Consider the following 7,966-nt stretch of genomic DNA (forward strand, 5'->3'; position numbering starts at 1 on the left):
ACTCAAAAGTCAAACCTTGGTCAACTCTTCCAACTTAAAGCTTCCAAATTGAGAATCACTCTTCCAAATCAATCCCGAACCTGTCGAAAGTCAAAACCAACCATATACTCAAGTCATATTGCATCATATGAAGCTACTCAAGATCTCAATCTCAGTGTTGTCAAAGGCGAAAAACTCTAAAAAGCGCTCTAGGTCTATTTGGGCTTTAAGCGCAAAGCGCACAGAAAGTGTGAGTTAAAAAAGGCGCAATGAAGGAAATAAATAAAAATTTATATGTATTTTAAGAACAAAGTAACAAATTCATTTATAATGTTTCCCTTAGCAGGTAATACACTTATTTCTGATTATAATTGTTTTTTAGTGCCTCTTGATTCAAGAGAGAACGCATGGGCGATGAGGCGCATGCCTTAGTGCCTTGCCTTACACTGAAGTGCAACTAAAGCGAGGCGAAGCGCCCTCCTTGAGCTTTTTTGAGCTTCAGGGTTTAAGCGCGCCTTAAACGAGCCTTTGACAACACTGCTCAATCTACCGAATGTAATGCTAGAGCTCAAAACGACTGGTCCGATTGTTACACTCACCCTGCTCACCCTTCAAGAGAGATTTGGCCACTAACAACCTTTAAAAAGAATGGCTAGCCAAGCTGCAAGCCAACATTATGGTCATTTGATTCTTCTATCAAAATGTGATGTAGGTAATTTGTCTTTACTTTTGGAATCCCTAGTTGCATTGTGTTGCAATGTGAAGTTGTTTCTGATATGCTTGTGGCCTTAACAGGGCAGATTGGAACCTGTGCCAACTTATATCAAGAAAAATAAGAGAGGCTTGGGAGCAGAGAAGTCAAAGAAGGCAGCAGAGCACCATAAAAGTTCCGGGCTTTCCTTGGGCGGGAGGATTGTAAAAGATGGGGAGAAAGAAAAAGTAAGTTTCCATTGCTCTGAATGCGTATTATAGCATTTGTTTCAAAATTGATGCTATTTAATGCATTTTGCTCTGTAGTTTGGGTTGGCAGGCTTAAGTAGAAATTTAACATGCCTTTACGAATTCCAAACATAAATAACCTATACATATGATCCTTCCATTCTCTTCAGTGACAGGGATAGATACAGTTGCCACATGTGACAAAAAGTGCTTGATGTTTGTAAGTGCAACAATTTTGAACTTTGCTAAAGGACATGTGCTTTGGCGGGAGGGAAAGTGATGTAGGAAAAAGTTTTATTAACCTACAATAGGGAAAGGGAATAGCTAACGGTCCTTTGGCTGAAATAGAGCTGATCTAATGTCTGGGTTTGGAGAAAGTTGATGGCCATAGAAAATAGTATGGAAGATCCACCTAGATTTCTTGAAATTTGACCCTTTAAGGTGTGGTTATGTAAAGCACCAATTAAGAAGTTCTCTTAACATAAGCTTTAAGCAATGAATATTTTGGAATATTTAACATGAGATGCTATAATGCTTTAATACAATTCCATAGAACTTATCTTTGCACTGGTGAGATAATAGATTCTGTGACCCATACTTTTGGAGGCTTTTCGACAAGGCTAGAATAATTTTTTTGTAGAATCCAGTTTTACAGTTATATGAAAGTTGCTTTGCTTTTTTTTCCTCCACTTATATCATTGCATACTTTGTCCCGGTCCATGTGAGAAAGTAAAAAATAGGGAAAAGGCATAAAGCCCCTCCTAAACTAAGGACGGATTTTCAGTTACAAAGCTCATCTTTGTGAGGATCTTATTACCCCCTCTAAACTATTTCAGAGTGGAATTAATTCCCCCCCCCCAAGCTCCAATGTGCCAGAAAGAATGTATTTTACTCTCTTTGGGAGAGTGAGAAGCCAAAATAAAGTGGCAAAATTCTTTTGATGAAATTTTTTAGGGAAAATTTTAGAGATATCCCCTCACGTTTGGCTTCATAACACTGATTGTGGTTTAAATGGCTTCATAACAATGACTTCTATTGTTGTTTACAATATTACGCTTATGGCTTCATAACGCTGACTTCCCTTATTTTGAGTTTCTAGTAACACTTCTTTTAACCTATTTATCATTAATGTAAACGAATTACGATCTGACTAATTTACCCTTTTAATTCTACTCTTTGTTTAGTTACTTTTAAAAACATATATCATTAAAATATTCAATAGTTAAGTTGGAACCTAGGCATGAATTGTCTTGATGTATGAAAGCAGGCGTAGGCTTGATAAGTCGGTCTACAATCACCCACATCGAGTCAAACTTGCAAGGCGTGCGAGGTAGACCTACCACAAAGTCCATATTGATCATTTTCTATTTTCACATTAGAATCTTTATGTTCTGTGCCATCCCACCGCGCTTCTGGTGCTCGGCCTTCACTTGCTGACAATTTGGACACGTAGGCTCAAAGTCGGCTATGTTCCTTTTTCATGTCTTCGTAGAACCTGGAAGTATGAAATGCCTGGAATTGCGAGCCTCAGTCATGATTCTCTCTCTAAGGCCGTCTACATAAGGGGCACACAATCACCCTTGGTACCTTAACGTACCATCATTCACACCAAGAGAAAAAGCCGTAGTCTTGTGTTTATGAATTCCTTCCTTCAGTTGCGCCAAGAATGGATATCATACGATTTCTCCTCAACTTCTACTACCAGTAAAGGGTCGGCTCTATTTTGCACAATCACCCTCCCCTCGCTAGAATCCGCGAGCCTGATCCCAAACTAGACAATCGATGGACTTCCTTGGCTATCGGCCTTTGATGTGCCTTCAAGTGAACCAAACTGCCTTGGATGTGCGCGGCATGGCGTCCTATCTCGGTCCGATCGTCTAAGCCGTCTCACCACAATATTGTGTGGATCGACGTGAACTTAAGTTAGCATTCCTGTCCCAGTGAGGGTGATCAATTTGGGTTTGGTGCGACTGGGACTCTAACACATCGTCTTACCCGGATGCATTGGGACTCGAACCCAACGTCTTACTTACACCGGCACGTGTAGTTTCGGGTGAATGCTTCTTTGGACTTTCACCTTCTCGATACTTAACAATACTCCCAAAAATCATTTCTTCATAGCATTCATAAAATCTTTCTTTTCGTTGGCATTTTTGGCCATTCATCATAATCTTCATGCTTAGCTCAATGGCAATATATCATATTCTTTCTTTCATTTCATAAAATATGCATTGTGTCATTGAAAATCATAGAGACGTATTAAAATCATTGGAAGGCTATAACTTAATATTCATGTGCATATTAAAACTTAAAGACGTTGAAACATTTTCAAAGTAGAGAGCACAACAATAGCAATCCGTACTGATCCCTGGATTATTGAGTGCTTAGATTTGTTTGGTTCTTTGCATGAAAAATTAGATATGTGGCGTATAATCTTAAATATGTGTTTGGTTTTAAAACTGGATAAACTTCGGTTTCCCAGTTTAACCTTGACCTTCTTTGAGAAAGCTAAAAAGGTCTTTGCAAAAGAGCAGTGTTGTTATTTTACCTTTTTATCCGAGGATAGCTAATCCTTAGATTATTATTCCACATTGAATGCGGTATAAAATTATACCAAGATTCCACATCGGGATTGGTAACTGAACAATCCCTTAGTACCTTTTATGTAAGTTTTGCGAATAATTACTAAAATACATTATCTGGATTCTTATATATACCAAAAAAGGAATTAAAAAAAGAAGATACATTGTATATTTTCTAAAGCTGTTGTACTGATCTTCTAAGAGCGGTCCCCAAAAATGTTTCTTTCCATTGAAACTGCCTGAGACTTTCTCTGCAATCTCCATCGCGATGTTCATTGGATTGTGGCTCTCTATATAACATGTGAGTTGAGAAGAAAATGAGAAAAGTACTTTCAGTAAAGCAGAGTATGCCTTGTGCATAGGGAGATTGGGGGTTTGGATCAAGTGGTTTCTTTCACAGGATTGAAGGAAATTGAGTGCTGATTTGTCTATGAATTACTGGACCATCCCTACCCCGTGTAGTTTGATGATGTGCGAATTAGTTACTTTGTCCACCTATATGATGCAATACAGGTAAAAGTAAAAAGTTGAAAGCAGAGAAATTGCATTGGTCAATTTCCAAGCAATTGCACGTTTTTATTGGCCATTAGATAATTTGAAGATGAAGTATGGTTATCATATTTTTGATTTGTGTCGGTAGGATTCATCATCAAATTGGTGCTGTTTCTCTTTGTTTTAGGTCCGACTACGTAGTGAGTTTGTTAATGTGGCTATACGTCTCTGCTTGAGGTATGATGTTTTCGCATATCGGCCTATACTTTTCCTTTTGCCTATTGCGCTGCTTACGATGGTACTATTTGTTCAGGCGTCTGATGTACAGAAGACAAAGGAAATCTCTAAAAAGATGAAGAAAGTACTAGAGTTTGAGAAGCGCATGCAAGAGAAAGAATTTGAGCGAGCATTTTTTAGGGAATTCTGGCCAGATAATGTTTAGTTTGTCCCCTTGTCTAATTTTGTTTTACGCCATATATTTCAGCCACAGTAAATTGTTTCCTTCTGCCTCTTGGATGAATATTCATTATCTTTGTTTTGAACATATTTAGAATGATATCCAATCTTGAGATATTTGTAAACTGAAGGGTACATTACAAATGTCTATCAAATGTATCAGTATTTAAACAAGTACTTGGTCCGTCCCATATTAACCAATTCCATTGGCTTAGGTATCTTCTTCAACATCTTGATTTGAGAATGTTATTCAATTTGAATTGTTAATAGGTAAAGAATTGCTGACGTATAATCAGCATATAGGAATGGATTGGTTCTAAAAGTTTATGCCTTCTGTTAATTGTTTAATTCAATTACTTTTTTTCTCGCAAACAAGAAAGGGAAAAAAATAGGCGCTATTTCTTTTTTCCCCGACAAACAACTGTACTATATTAGATAATAATAGCTCTCAAAGAGTCAAATGATGCAGTAACATCGTTTACAATCCAACTAGGAAAAGTAAAACCCGAGTAATTCTATGTAATAGCGAGATAGAAAACTTGACTAAATTATGTGCTAAGACATTCCAAGATCTAGGAATATATGCAATATTTATATTCCAAGATCACTATCATTTTTCTTATCATATCCACCACTTTTTTTGCATCTGATAGAATATGCACCTTTGACCATCCATTTTCTATAGCTTTTTTCAAAGCTTCACGAATTGCTAGTGCTTCAGCAGTAATGGCTTTTCTAACAAATTGAATTGGGGTGCTAAAAGCTTGAAGCAAATGACCACACCTATCCATAGCCGCCACTCCAATGCTTACCATCTTCTTTTCCAATTGTAACCCAACATCTGCAAACATAATAACACCATCTTGTGCCACAGTAATGTTTTTATTATCAGAACAGTCAGACATGTGGGAAGGAGAAAAGATAGTAAACATAGATTTTTTATATTCATGAAAATCAAAAAGTGCTTTGTTTACAATTTCATTAGGTTCACATATATCCCCATTAAAATTCAATAAATTTCTAACCTTCCAAATTTGCCACATGATTGAAATACTTAGTTTAACAATTTCAATAGATTCAGGATATTTATTAGCATTAATAAAAACATCATACCACCACGCAACAAAATCTAAAGTATTTTCAATAGGACTTAATTTCCAAACTACCTGAGATTTATGAGATCTAAAGAGCATATAATCAATAGTTTCATTTTCTAAGCCACAAACCTTACATACATCACATACATGACCTAAACGTTTAGAAATAGTACAATTAACAGGTAGCACATTCAAAATACATTTCCTAATAAAACGTTTATATTTGTTCTTAATGTTTAGAGACCATAATTAGAACTCCCAAAAAGCTTTTGAAAAAGAGTGATGACTAGATTGTGGTCTAGCATTGTTAACCTCCCTATCTCTTGCAATTTTCTTAGCTAAATGATAACTCGATTTAACCTCATAATTACAAGATTTAGAGTGATGCCAAATAATTCTATCCAAAGAGCCCGTAGTAGAGATGGAGACAGATAAAATTGCATGAATATCATCAATACAAAATAAATTCTGAAGATCGTGCAACTTCCAAGTATGCGTCTGTTGATCAATAAGGGCATTAACTTGCAACTCTATATTCACTTGCGTATGATAATGTTGGGGTCTAAATTCGCTAGAATTAGGAATCAAAGGATCAATTCATACCTTAATATTTTCACCTGTTCCTACCCTCCATCGAATCCCTTTTTGCAATAGCTCTCTTCCCCAAATAATACTTTTCCAAATCCAAGAATTAGATGATGAAACATTAGCTTTAAGGAAAGAATTATTTTGAAAGTACTTACTTTTGAGAATTTTAAAGAGTAATAGAATCTTGTTGAGTTAAAATTCTCCAAGCAAGTTTAGCTAACAAAACTTGGTTAAAAGATTTTAAATCTCTAAACCCAATACCACCTTTTGATTTTACTAAGCAAAGATTCTCCCATTTTTTCAAAATGCATTTTCCTCCTGTCCTCATTTCGCCCCCACCAGAAATCAGAAAAAATAGTAGTAATCTCTTTGCATAGGCTATCCGGAAATTGAAAGCAAGATAAATCATAAGTCGGAATCGCGGATAAGACAGATTTAAGCATCACCTCTTTTTCGGATGGACTTAGAAAATTATTTTTCCAACCCTTAATTTTTGCCCTCACTCTATCCTTAATAAATTCTAACATTTTCTTCTTAAATCTTCCAACTACTGCAGGTAAACCCAGATAAAAGCCTAAATTATTTCTTTGTAACTGGCCTAGATCTGCAATAATACCTTCTTTATCAATTTCAAGAGTATTTTTACTAAAAATTATCGCTGATTTATCAAAATTCACCTTATGTCCAGAGCATTCTTCATAAACTTTTAAAATTTTAAAGATATTAGTAGCATTTTGGATATTAGCAGAACAAAAGATAAAAGAATCATCTGCGAAGAAAAGATGATTTACATTAGTTCCCCCTCTAACTAAACTTAGACCTTGAATATCCCCTTGGCATTCCGCATGATTTAATAGTCTAGAAAGACCTTCGGCACATATTAAGAACAAATATGGTGACAAAGGATAAACTTGTCTTAACCCCCTAGTAGGTATCACTTTATGTTAAACGAGTATGTAGGTGTAGTAATACAAGCATAATACAAGTGACGAATGTCTCATGAAAATCCATTTTCAGAAGTAATTGTTGGATATAAATCCATTCAACACGATCATAAGCTTTAGCCATATCCAATTTCAAAGCCATGTATTTTTTATTACCTCTTCTTTTATTCTTTAAAAGATGTATAAACTCATGAGATAAAACAACATTGTCTAGAATTTGTCTTTTTCCAATAATAGCAGATTGATTAGGAGAAATTATCTTAGGTAAATATGTTTTCAATTTAGCAACAATAATTTTAGAAATAATTTTATAGACAGTTGAACAAAAGCTTATAGGTCTAAATTGACTAATACCACTTGGATTTTTCACTTTAGGGATTAGCATTATAAGAGTTTGATTCCATAAAGGGAGAAGATAACCTGAAATGGAAAAAACTTTTAATTATTGCACATAAGTCAATGGAAAGAATATTCCAATATTTTTGAAAGAAAAAAAGAGTCATACCATCTACTCCTGGTGCTTTTAGAGCAAATGAAGGAAAACTGGGTGCGAACTGGGAAGGACTGTATCAGGTACTCGAAATCGTCGGTAAAGGATCCTACAAGCTCGGTATTATAAACGACAAACAACTACCAAGCAATTGGAACGGTCGCACCTAAAACGATACTACTGCTAGGCGAAGCAAGAAAATATTTCAAAGGTGTTCAAACTTGAACAAGAAAAATAAATATTGTGGAGAGTGAAGCTCAAACCCGCGCCCATGAGGCCCTCTTGTTGCAGCCAAACGCACACGCAAGTATACGTGGTCGTCAAGTAATAAAGTGACTAAAAGTCGGATGTCGAACCCACGAGGACTTGTGATTAACTATTAACTAAATTAGACTATCC

General features: G+C 35.8%; 1 long non-coding RNA gene across 1 annotated transcript in view; it reads left to right on the forward strand.

Moving 5' to 3' along the window:
• Positions 1-4,622, forward strand: part of LOC104086876 (uncharacterized) — a 6,209-nt gene extending 1,587 nt beyond the window's left edge. Inside the window, exons 1-2 of the long non-coding RNA XR_011412763.1 lie at positions 1-918; positions 4,306-4,622. The exon at positions 1-918 is cut by the window's left edge and continues 1,587 nt beyond it. This is a non-coding gene — a long non-coding RNA (uncharacterized lncRNA). The remainder of the gene's footprint in view (positions 919-4,305) is intronic.
• Positions 4,623-7,966: the final 3,344 nt, after the last annotated feature.

The sequence above is a fragment of the Nicotiana tomentosiformis genome, chromosome 1, assembly GCF_000390325.3.
Source record: "Nicotiana tomentosiformis chromosome 1, ASM39032v3, whole genome shotgun sequence".
Lineage (NCBI taxonomy): Eukaryota > Viridiplantae > Streptophyta > Magnoliopsida > Solanales > Solanaceae > Nicotiana > Nicotiana tomentosiformis.